The 11946-nt window shown below is 32.1% G+C and overlaps 1 pseudogene; it reads left to right on the top strand.

Annotated features, from left to right (window-relative positions):
• Positions 1-380: 380 nt before the first annotated feature.
• Positions 381-4043, top strand: LOC105114806 (G-type lectin S-receptor-like serine/threonine-protein kinase At1g11330; annotated as a pseudogene).
• Positions 4044-11946: the final 7903 nt, after the last annotated feature.

Below are 11946 nucleotides of genomic sequence, written 5' to 3'. Positions count from 1 at the left end.
ATTTGCAAAAGATAGGCCAGCTATATTCACTGTCATTTCCATGCTAAATAGTGAAATTGCGGATCTTCCCACTCCCAAGCAACCTGCATTTTCAGAAAGGCGGAGTGAGCTAGACATAGGATGGTTTGGCATGGTCTAAATTAACCCTAATGTGAACTTGCCTTGGCAAATGCATACGTGTTAGTCAATTATGTAGACTCTGACCAACTCAATGTCAGAATCAGAATCTACATAATTGACTAACACCTATACATTTGCCAATGACATGTATATATTGAATGGTCAATAATTCATTATATAATAAAGCTTGGTCAATAATTCATGATATAATAAAGCTTTAATTAATTACAATCAACAGCACTTAGCCAAATCTTTTTTTGTATTTTTTGTGCTACCAAATATACAATTATGGATATTGGCAGATTCACATCCACAATAGCTTCTCTTCCAATACTATATTGTTTTTCTTTGGAATTTGGAGCTTCCGTAGATACCATTACGTCATATCAATATATCAAAGATCCTGAAGATATAGTCTCTGCTGGGAACAAGTTCAAACTGGGATTTTTCAGTCCTGTTAATTCCACAAATCGTTATGTAACGATATGGTACAGTAATATTTCTATCACAACTCCAGTTTGGTGGGCTAACAGAAATCAGCCACTCAACGATTCTTCTGGGATTATGACAATATCTGAAGATGGAAATCTTGTTGTTTTGAATGGTCAGAAAGAAATTCTTTGGTCATCAAATGTCTGGACTGGAGTGAATGGTTCAAGAGCGCAGCTTCTGAATGATGGAAACCTTGTCCTGGGAGGGAGTGAAAATGGGAATAGCGTTAGTAAGCGGAGAGAAACAATATCCCACCATATGCAAATAGAAATACCTAATTTTTCACTTTGTACATGGTAGAGGACATAATCGGTGATATAAATTATGATATGATTTATGTCCCTTTACTTTTATATATATATATATATTCAGTGAAGAGCTGCAGGTTAAGGTGTGAAAAACACAAAGAGAACAGAAGAGAAGAGAGAGCAGTAAAAAAGGCTTGAGTGTAGAGTTGATTTGAGAAGAGTTTCTCCTTTTCTTTGTTTATATTGTTTCTTTGAGTAATTAATACAAACTAATAATTTTATAGAGTAAGTAAGTTACCGAACCACATAAATTTGTATATGTTTGATTACTTGAATGTTCCAACAAACAGCTTATGGGAGATTTTCCAGGAACCTACAGATACTTACATGCCAAAGATGAGACTTAGCTAATTCCAGAACAGGTAAAAAGACGCTCCTAACATCATGGACAAGCATTTCGGATCCATCCATCGGAAGCATCTCTGGTGGTATTGATCCTTCAAGAATTCCTCAGTTTTACATTTGGAATGGTAGTCGTCCAATCTGGCGGACAGGTCCCTGGAATGGTCAGGTTTTTATTGGAATTCCTGAAATGGTATCTGTTTATCTTGATGGATTTAATATTGCAGATGAAGGAAATAGAACGTTTACTCTAAGTGTTGGTTTCGCTAACGAGTCTTTAATCAGCAATTATATCCTGCGTTCTGAAGGTAAATTCGGAAAAGTACTTTGGAATGATACGGAGGGGTCATGGAGATATGAGTGGAAATTTCCAAAAGACGAGTGTGATATTTATGGAAAGTGCGGGTCATTTGCAACCTGTAACCCAAAGGATTCACCAATTAGCAGTTGTTTAAAAGGTTTTGAACCAAAAAATCCAGACGAATGGAATAATGGAAATTGGAGTAATGGTTGTGTTAGGAGGAGGGAATTGCAATGTGAAAGAAAACAAAATGGTGGTCAAGTGAGCAAAGAAGACGGGTTTTTGAAACTGGAAAGGATGAAAGTGCCAGACTTTTCTGAGTGGTTGTCTTCGACATCCGAACAAACTTGTAAAAACGAGTGCTTGAATATTAATTGCTCTTGCATAGCTTATTCATGTTATCCAGGTTTCGGATGTATGTTATGGAGGGGAAACTTAACAGATTTAAAGTAGTTTCCCATAAAAGCGGCAGATCTTTACATTCGCCCAGCTGATTCAGAACTTGGTAATCTTTTTCAATTCTCTATCCAATATTCACCTCCTTTTTAGCAGTATTCGTAGCTGTTGGTAATAAACAAGCTTGTTTTTTGCAAATTCTAAACATACCACCATTTGTTTTCTGCAGATAATAAAAAGATAAACCTGAAAGTAATTATCAGTTTAACAGTGGTCGTGGAGCCATTGCCATTGCGATCCGTGTGCTTTATTCCTGGAGGCGGATAGGTAAATTACGTGTTGGTATTAACTTTCTGGAATTTCTTAAACATTCTCAATTTTCATTCAAAAGTAAAAGGAAATGTACAAGTGATGCTTACTTATGAATTTAACTAGACAGGAAGAGGAAAAGCAAGAAGGTATTCTTATCAAAAAGAAAGGTAGGATATCCAATATTATCAGATGAAAACATGATCCAAGATAACTTGAACCATGTTAAACTTCAAGAACTACATCTGTTCAGTTTACAAACGCTGATAGCTGCAACAGACAACTTTAATACAGCCAATAAGCTCGGGCAGGGTGGATTTGGTCCAGGATACAAGGTAAATTTGATTTTGATTCAATGATGTTTTTATGGTTAATGCTGAATTGAACATCTAATTATACAACAGGTAGAAATTTTGCAGGGAAATTTGTCAGATGGACGGGAAATAGCTGTGAAAAGACTCAAGATCATCTGGACAAGGACTTGAAGAATTTATGAATAAGGTTGTGGTGATTTCTTAACTGCAACACAGAAATCTTGTAAGAATTCTTGGTTGTTGTGTTGAAGGACAGGAAAAGATGTTGATCTATGAATACATGCCAAATAAAAGCTTGGATGCATTTCTTTTTGGTTAGGCAATTTTCATACGTCCAAAGTGATTACTATCGTTTATCTAGTCATTTATTTACCCTCACACATTTCTTTTGCGCTGCAACTTGTCTAGATTCTCTTGGAAAGCAACTTCTAGATTGGAAAATCGTTTCAAAATCGTGGAAGGAATCTGTCGAGGTCTGCTTCACCTTCACAGGGATTCTAGGCCACGGATTATTCATCGGGATCTGAAGGCAAGTAGCATCCTACTGGACCAAGAACTGAATCCAAAAATCTCAGATTTTGGAATGGCTAGGATATTTTGTAACCACGAAGACCAAGCTAACACTAGAAGGGTTGTTGGAACATAGTAAGTACTGTTCCATTATCAATTCATGTCCCGTTACCTATCACTTTTTTTCCTGAAATCTATTTTTTGTTGATGCAGCGGCTATATGTCCCCTGAATATGCCATGGAAGGTCGATTTTCAGAGAAATCCGATGTCTTTAACTTTGGAGTCCTGTTGTTAGAGACTGTAAGTGGAAGAAAAAATACCAGTTTCTATGGAAACGAGGAAGATTTGAGCCTGCTAGGATATGTATGTCCATCCAACTCGTTGTTTAATGATACAAAATTATCAAAACTGCATTAACTTCAGCATATTTTTTGACTTCTCAGGCCTGGAAATTGTGGAACGAGGGCAACATTGCAGCTCTGGTAGATCCTGGAATTTCATATCCTTCTTTCCACGAGGAGATTTTTCGTTGCGTACACGTTGGTTTGCTATGTGTTCAGGAATTTGCAAAAGATAGGCCAGCTATATTCACTGTCATTTACATGCTAAATAGTGAAATTGCGGATCTTCCCACTCCCAAGCAACCTGCATTTTCAGAAAGGCGGAGTGAGCTAGACACAGAGTCCCTTCAGCACGACCAGAGGTCAGGATACATCAACAACGTCACGGTTACACTTCTTTCCGGCCGATAGACAAAATTCATGACATGATTGTTTTTCAACTGGGCTTGCAGCTGGTCGGCCATTTGTAAAAGTTTCAACGCTGAATTTTTTAGGCATATCAAGGCAATGGCAATACTTGCAAGAAGAATAAAATGTATCCTATGCAGACTAGTTATAGGCTGGATCAACATAAAAATAATCAAATCACAGCACTTCCAATTCTTGGTGACCTGATGGGTGTGTAACTCATGCTGTAATTAGTCTTTGAGTGCAAGAATATGTTAGCCAGATTTCCTTTTATTTTGTGACAGTATGATGATGGGCAATACTTAGTCGATAATTGCTAAGCTTCTTCTTTTTCCCTTTTTGGCAAGAACATTACTGATTCCAATGTGCCATTTCCATTGCATCATCTGGTTTCTGGTAATTAGTTTAGGGATCTTCCTTGCCTTGTGTTTATTGAACAGCAGAGGCACTGTTCTTTGTGGATGGAGAGGATGCTTCTTCCGTCAACTAAAGGGGGAGATTGAACGATATTAAATTCTGAGGAAAATTTTGTCCTTAAACTCACAAAAGCTGATCATATCTCACCAAAAAAAATAATTAAATAAATAAATGAAGAAAGTCTTAATTCAAATAATTAAAACCAAAATATTTTTTTTCCTGCAATGTTTCTAAGCATTTTTAAATCACCCCTTTTGTATTAAGAAGATTTTTAAAATATTAAAGATGTTTTTAGTATAAAAAAAGATATTTGTAATATCTTTAAATTCTTAGATGATTTCTAAAATTTCCATGGTATCTCAGTAAAGTTGTCTTAATTAATTTGCTCACTATATTTTTTTTATTACCGCAATTTTTATTTTTTTAATTTTATTTTGGTTTCAAATGATGAGAAATTCATATGGTTCTTGCGCTCTACTCATCAATGCTTACAACATAGAAAAAGAATAATTACAAAAAGATAGGAAAATCACATTTATATCCATCAAAATTTACAAACATATCCATCTCCTCCTCAATAATTTATTTTCTGACCTCTCTCATTCATCCTTCTCTCTTCTTTTAAGTAGAGCACCATGCAATATCTATCATTTGACCTTTCCAAATGAGCTGGTGTCGAATTTCTAGTTCTACAACCATTCTCAAAGGTTTTAGCAATAAAAAAACGTTTCAAAAAATATTATGTTTTGTCAATAGCAATAAAAAAAAAAACAAGAAGTTTTAGGCTCTTGGCCTTAACAGATCATAGCTATTGACTTGGTCATTAAGAATGGTATTTGTCACAATATTATTAATAAAAACGATATTTCAAGTTTGAAATTAAATGATTGGTGCCATCATGATGTGCCCAGGAACATTTATAATGCAAGAAAACGTTACATCAGAGAGTTGTAGACCTATTCGACACATAGTTTGACTATGATTATATCAGTTAATAAAAAACAAGAAACGTTTGAATACGTTTGAATAGTATTGTTTGATATTATAGTGTAAAATACTTTTTAATTAAAAATATATCAATTTTTTTTGAATTTTTTATATTAGTATATCAAAATTATTTAAAAACATGTACAAAAATATTAATTTAATACCTTTTGAAATAAAAAACAATTTAAAAAAATTACGAACATGCATTGTGAAATCCTCATGAGTAGTTGGATGGATTAAACATTCCACGTGTAGTTAAATACTTGTCAGGATGTCCACACGTTAGTGACATATTGGGACAGTGATGTTCTGTGCTTTGGTCACAATTCTTGAATAATTTAAGCTGAAAACAAGCCTTTTCTGGTTTTCTTTTTTGCCCGAATTGCGTGATAATTTGTACCTCCCATGAAAATTTCAGACAGTACTGTTTGAAATTAGAGTATACAAATTTGACATTGCTGGCTTCAGGATGGATATTTTTTAACGCTCCATTTGGTTTTTCGAAAGGTAAAAATGGATTCGATAGAAACGAGAAGTTCTGGGAAAAAAAAAAGCTAGTCCGCAAGTAAAGTAAAAGGAATGGAAGCCATTGATATCAATGGCATGCATACTTTGAATTGTCAATGACTCGATCTAATAAAACTATTCATTCTTATCAAGCACGGGCAACACTTACCAAATATTCATCTATGGAAATTGGCAGCTGCAACTTCATGGCAGCTCTTTGTCTCTTACTATGTTGTTTCTGTTGGCAACTTGGTGCTGCCGTAGATACCATAACATCATCTCGATACATCAAAGATCCTGAAGATGTAGTTTCTGCTGGAAATAAGTTCAAACTTGGATTTTTTAGCGCTGGTAATTCAACAAACCGGTATGTAGGAATATGGTACAATAATATTTCTGTTACAACTCCAGTCTGGATAGCTAACAGAAACAAGCCACTCAATGATTCTTCTGGGATTATGACAATATCTGAAGATGGAAATCTTATAGTTTTGGACGGTCGGAAAGAGATTCTTTGGTCGTCAAATGTTTCAAATGGGGTCAGTAACTCAACTGCACAGCTTACGGATGATGGAAACGTAATCCTGAGAGGGGGCGAAATGGGAAACAGCTTATGGCAGAGTTTCCAGGAACCATCTGATACTTTCATGCCGAAGATGAGACTAACTGCTAATAGAAGAACGGGTAAGAAGACGCAAATAACATCATGGAAAAGCCCTTCTGATCCATCTGTTGGAAGCTTTTCTTCTGGCATTGAACCCTCAAGCATTCCTGAGGTTTTCGTTTGGAATGATAGCCGTCCACTCTGGCGGAGTGGTGCATGGAATGGTCATGCCTTTATAGGAATTCCAGAAATGAATTCAGTTTATCTTAATGGGTATAATCTTGTACAAGATGCAGATGAAATTTTTTCACTAAGCGTTGGGCTGGCCAATGATTCTTATATCACCAATTTTGCTATGAGTTCTGATGGAAGATTTGGAGAAATGTATTGGGATTCTGCCAATGGGATCAAAGTCAAGTTTTTTTTATCGGATATTGAGAAAAAAAATGAACTAAACAAAATTAGGATAATGAAGGGCAATAAAAAAGTTAATTTGGATATTGAGAAAAAAATTGAACTAAACAAAATTAGGATAACGAAGGGCAATAAAAAAGTTAATTTCAAGATAAAATATAGTAAAGGTAATCTTTTTATAAGAAATGATACACTAAGGGTGAAGTTGTTCTTCGCTTATATAACTAATATTTTATATGAATCTTTGAAACTAATGCTAACTTTTAGGATACTTAATTCTTTTTAATTATCAGATGATAACTTCTAATTTTCCTTGATATTTATCTTCCCATTTCAATTTAGAGGAGGAGGGGAGTGGCTAACATCCACTGAAATGTGACAAACTTAATGAATTACTCATATTATAACTTAACTTGTTATTATATGTTTACTTTTATTTATTTATTAAACTATGAAAAACTCATAATTTTATCCATTCAATTTTTTTAGAAAGATTTATATGCTAGGGTTGGTTTGGGTTTCAAGAGATATTAAATTATGTTGTTATTTGATGAAGCTAAGTTTCATTTTAAAAAAAAAAAAAACTTAGGTATGTTAAAATTGAAGAAATTATAATTATTTTATATTTTATTTTTATTGTGATGTTGGAAATTCTAGGGAAATTAAAAAATTTTGGAATTGATAAAATCAATATTATTCTATATAAGTTTCATGATCATGTGATAATTATTCTTAGAATTATCGAGATTCATTTAAAGGGTTGTAGAGATAAGATTATATTGAAGGGGCTGAAGGTTTTATTAATTTCATACTTTCTAAATCGAAAAATATTAATGCATGTAAATTTAGATGTCCATGTGTTAAGTGTAAAAATAAAAAGTTTCACTATAAAGATTTTATGTTTCTCATAAAATCATATTAGAAAATATAGTTAGTTCAACTTGTAGTTTTAACTACATCTATGAGTTTGTAAATGATAATAATAATTTTTACAGGAATATAGCGATAAATACAATGTGAATGAGTTATACTTATTCAATTGAAAGCACGAAACATCCATTTAGATGAAGAATCAAATGTAGATGCAATTAAGTTTCTTGAATTTTTAAAATATTTTGATGAACCACATTAGAAAAGATGATTAGCTTAACTTCTAGTTCTAGCAACGTATATGAGTTTGTGGATGATAATAGTATTTTTTTATAAAAGTGTGATGATGAATGCGTGATGAAGGTTTGTGAATGAATCATGGTTATTCATGTAAAGATTTATGTCATATCTCTTTAGATAAATAATCAAATGTAGATGCAGTTAGGTTTATAGAACTTCTAACATATTCTAATAAATCATTATGAGATAGGTGTGTAATTCACAATAAATTGTCAGTTATTGCACCACTCTTTACCTTTATGTCATATTAAAAGCATGTTAATTGAAAAGAATATAAATTGAAAAAGAACTTTTATAATATAAAATCCATGATGAAACCTTTTAGTATAGGATATTAAAAAACTAATATGTAACCAAACTTTTGCACATTTTACTATGGTGAATATATAAGTTTTATCAAGTGTAAAAGATATTAGCATGTTTGATATAAACCCAACAATAATAGAGGAAGGACATTTGTCACATACAAAAAACTATAAATTAGGAAAGGGTGATAAATTATGTCATATGTTTTGGTAGGTTGGAAATATATGGGTTAAATTTATATAATTAGGGGTAAATTTGGGGTCTAAATCAAGAAATTTAGATATGCACAACGATATAGAAGTTTATTATATTGAAATTAAAAATTAACTTGTGTTATATTTTAAAGATACGAAGAAAAAATTTAAGGAGAGCTATTGCTACTACTAGTTTAACCAAGTTTAACCAATAGTAGTGTTAGGAATGTCAGTGATCATGTTATTAATTTAGATATTGATCATGAAGCGATAGTTAATACACACTATAAAGATTAAGGCTCATCCCTTTTAGGTAATAGAGGTGGGATCCCTTTTTCAAGCTATTCATATTTTAGTAAAATTACTGTAGAAAAGAAGACCAATCATTTAATATAAGTTATATTGTTCAAGTTATTTATTTAGATTAGATTATTATAAGATTTATATTAAATGAAACTAACTGACCTTATTTGAATTTGTTTTGCAAGTTTACAAATATTAAAGTTGGGCATTTTATTTTGAGGAACCATTGTTTTAGTGGATTTAACTTTAAAAATATCTTCAATGGATGACTAGAATAGATGCTTGGTAGAATATATATATTCTATGTCATGTATGAAATTATGATATTGTTATGGAATTATTATTATAAATGCTTAAAGACTATATTGTGTAATTTTTAAGTGGATAAAATTAATTGACAGATACTATATAGGGCTACCTTTGTTGTAATGGATGGTTGTGTTATGTGGTATTGATTGCATGCAAAAGTTAGCAAGATAAAATTTTAGGTAAAGCCTATATATGATAAACTTATTTAAGTTAGTAAGAAGATTTGCTAGAATTTCATTAAAAATGATAAACTTATTTAAGTTAAATTTCATATTCATGTTTATGAACTTATGTTTGAAAATAATTTTGAGTGTTATTATGTATGAGAAAGGTCTTAATAATTATGTACAAATTGACAAGCATACAAAATTGTATTACAAAATTGACAAGCATACAAAAATACCTTTGTTGTATGATTTGCATAAATATGCAAAACTCTGAGCCAACACTGATGGTATCGAAGCATGGAAAACTATAAATCAAGTCATGCCACTAAGGATAACTAGGTGAAGTTTCAAGACTTTTTTGCATCAAAAGAATTTAAAAAGTGATCACCAACCAGTTAGCAGACTTAAAACAAAGAAATATATAGTTCAATGAGCAAACATGCCAGTGAATTGCTTTGATTTGTCAACCATGTAAATCTTCTAGTAAAACTTTTAAATTATTTTTTCTTTAATTTTAATTTACTTCTTTTTTGTTAAAATTTTTACAACTTTTTTTTGTAGGAAAAAATCTTGGGTGTGAGTCTACTTTGATATAGTTATATGAGAAAACTCATATAAGAAAGGTGGATAAGGGGTGTTATAATCTATTTTTGAGTTATTCTTTAAATTCACCTTTTTATCAAAATAAAGATAAAAAATAAAAATAAAAATAGCAAAAAGACTGATATTTTTGCAAAAGCAAGTTGAGAGGATTTCATATATAGAAAAAATCAAGTTGTAATTTTGGATGAAATCGAGAGTCAAAGTGTAATCTATTTTACCCAAAACCAGAGAAACAATGCAGATTTAAGGTCATATTAAATTATTATTGGATAAACTTGTATAATAATTAAGCCTAGAGACATAATTAAATTTTCAATAGGTTAATTTGATTTAATCATAAGCCAAATTAAAGTTTAATAATATTTGAAAATTAATTTGGGTATAATTAAAAATTTTAATTAGGTGCAAAGATTATAGTATACTTTAAATGAGTCAAAATAATTTTATTAGGAGCTTAACTGGTGAAAAATTAAGTTTGAAAATGATCATTTGATGGTCAAATTGATAAATCCAAAATCATTAACCAAAATAAAAAAGCTTTGAAATTCAGGGTTGGAACTGAAGATTAAGAAAAGAAAATTTGAAATTTTAAAGCCAATCAAGGGGTGTCATTAAGAAAAATCAGAAATTAAAGGACTAAATGAACTTTGCTAAAATGACGTCATTTTGGGGTTGACTATTCATCTTCTTCTTTATATTTTCATCGGAAAAGCTACTCAGGGGCTGAGTGACAAAACTTATATGAAAATGATCACCTAATATTTAACTTCACCCTAGTATGATCCATTTTGGTCGATTGACGCCACAATGGTTGTGGCACCACCCAAAAATTGGTCAACTCAACCAACCCTTTTCCTCCAACAAATCTAATAGCCTGTGATGACTACTTTAATTCAATAGTTGGGATTCTTTCTTGTCAAATCAAGGGTCAAGATTTGACATTAGTAAAGATGAAATATCCCTCTTCCATTCTCTATAAACAGGGATGGATTTCATGAGTTGGGAAAGGAGCAAATTGCTTCCAAAATCGACAAAAAATCAACCTTCCCTATATTTTTGCTATAAGCATGATCTTCTTTCTTTGCCCTCTCTTCCATTCCCTTTTACCGGCTTTTCCACCACCATCTCTACCAAAAACAAATGGATAGCCACCTTTCCTAAGGAATAACCACCACATACAAATGGCTGGGCACCTCTCATCAAGAGTAGCCATCATAAGTTTCACTCTCTCCTTTGTAACTCTTCCTCCTACAGCTGATACTGACCACCACACCTTCCATCAACACCTCTTGAGCCATCGGTCGGACCTCCTCATCATGACCACGACCTTAACACGAGGCAACTTTTTTCTCTTTTCTTCTTCTTTTTTTCTTCTTCATTCCCGCTACATATAGAATTTATTTCTGTATGCAGCGGCTAATTAAGTAATGTGGTCACTAGGTTAGGCCAACAATGATGTGGCCTATGAATTGGACTCATGTCAACCTAGCTCAGATAGCTAGGCTGGGTCTTGCCCGACCTAAAAAAAAAGAGGGCCATATATGTTGGGCTGCCAGTTGATCCAACCAGACTTGGCTAGGTCGGGCTCAACCTATATATTTAATTATAATATAATATAATAATATATTAGTATATATTATGTTTAAAAAATAAATTACAAAAGTACTTTAAAAAATTTGTTAATTTCTTACATGTTTTTTCAACAATTTTGTAAAACTATATATTTTCACTGTAAAATACAGATTCGACATGAAAATACTTGATTTTCTCCGAATTTTTTTTTAATTTTTTTTTAAATTTCCAAAAAAATCTCAAGATTTTCAAATTAATTTCCTCTTAAAAAAAAGCATTATATTTAGTTTTTGCTGATAGAATAGGTGATACAATACTTCATTGGTAATTTATTTATTGATGAAATGATTGATTCAAGCTGGTCAATGCATATTTTTTTTGGCACCATTATTCTGCCAGCATTACAAGCACGTAGACTTTTCTTTGGTGGCAGAGAAGATCAAGTGAATGCTACTATGGTTGTATGTAGACTTTTCTTTCCTATTTGTTAATGTATTCAAGCATCAATGGTTCGAGCTAAAAAACTGTGGATCGTATGCTGTGGTTTCTAT

This window comes from Populus euphratica, unplaced genomic scaffold (genome assembly GCF_000495115.2).
Source record: "Populus euphratica unplaced genomic scaffold, PopEup_1.0 scaffold581.1, whole genome shotgun sequence".
Taxonomy (NCBI): Eukaryota; Viridiplantae; Streptophyta; class Magnoliopsida; order Malpighiales; family Salicaceae; genus Populus; species Populus euphratica.
This window is presented reverse-complemented; position numbering and strand designations above follow the sequence as displayed.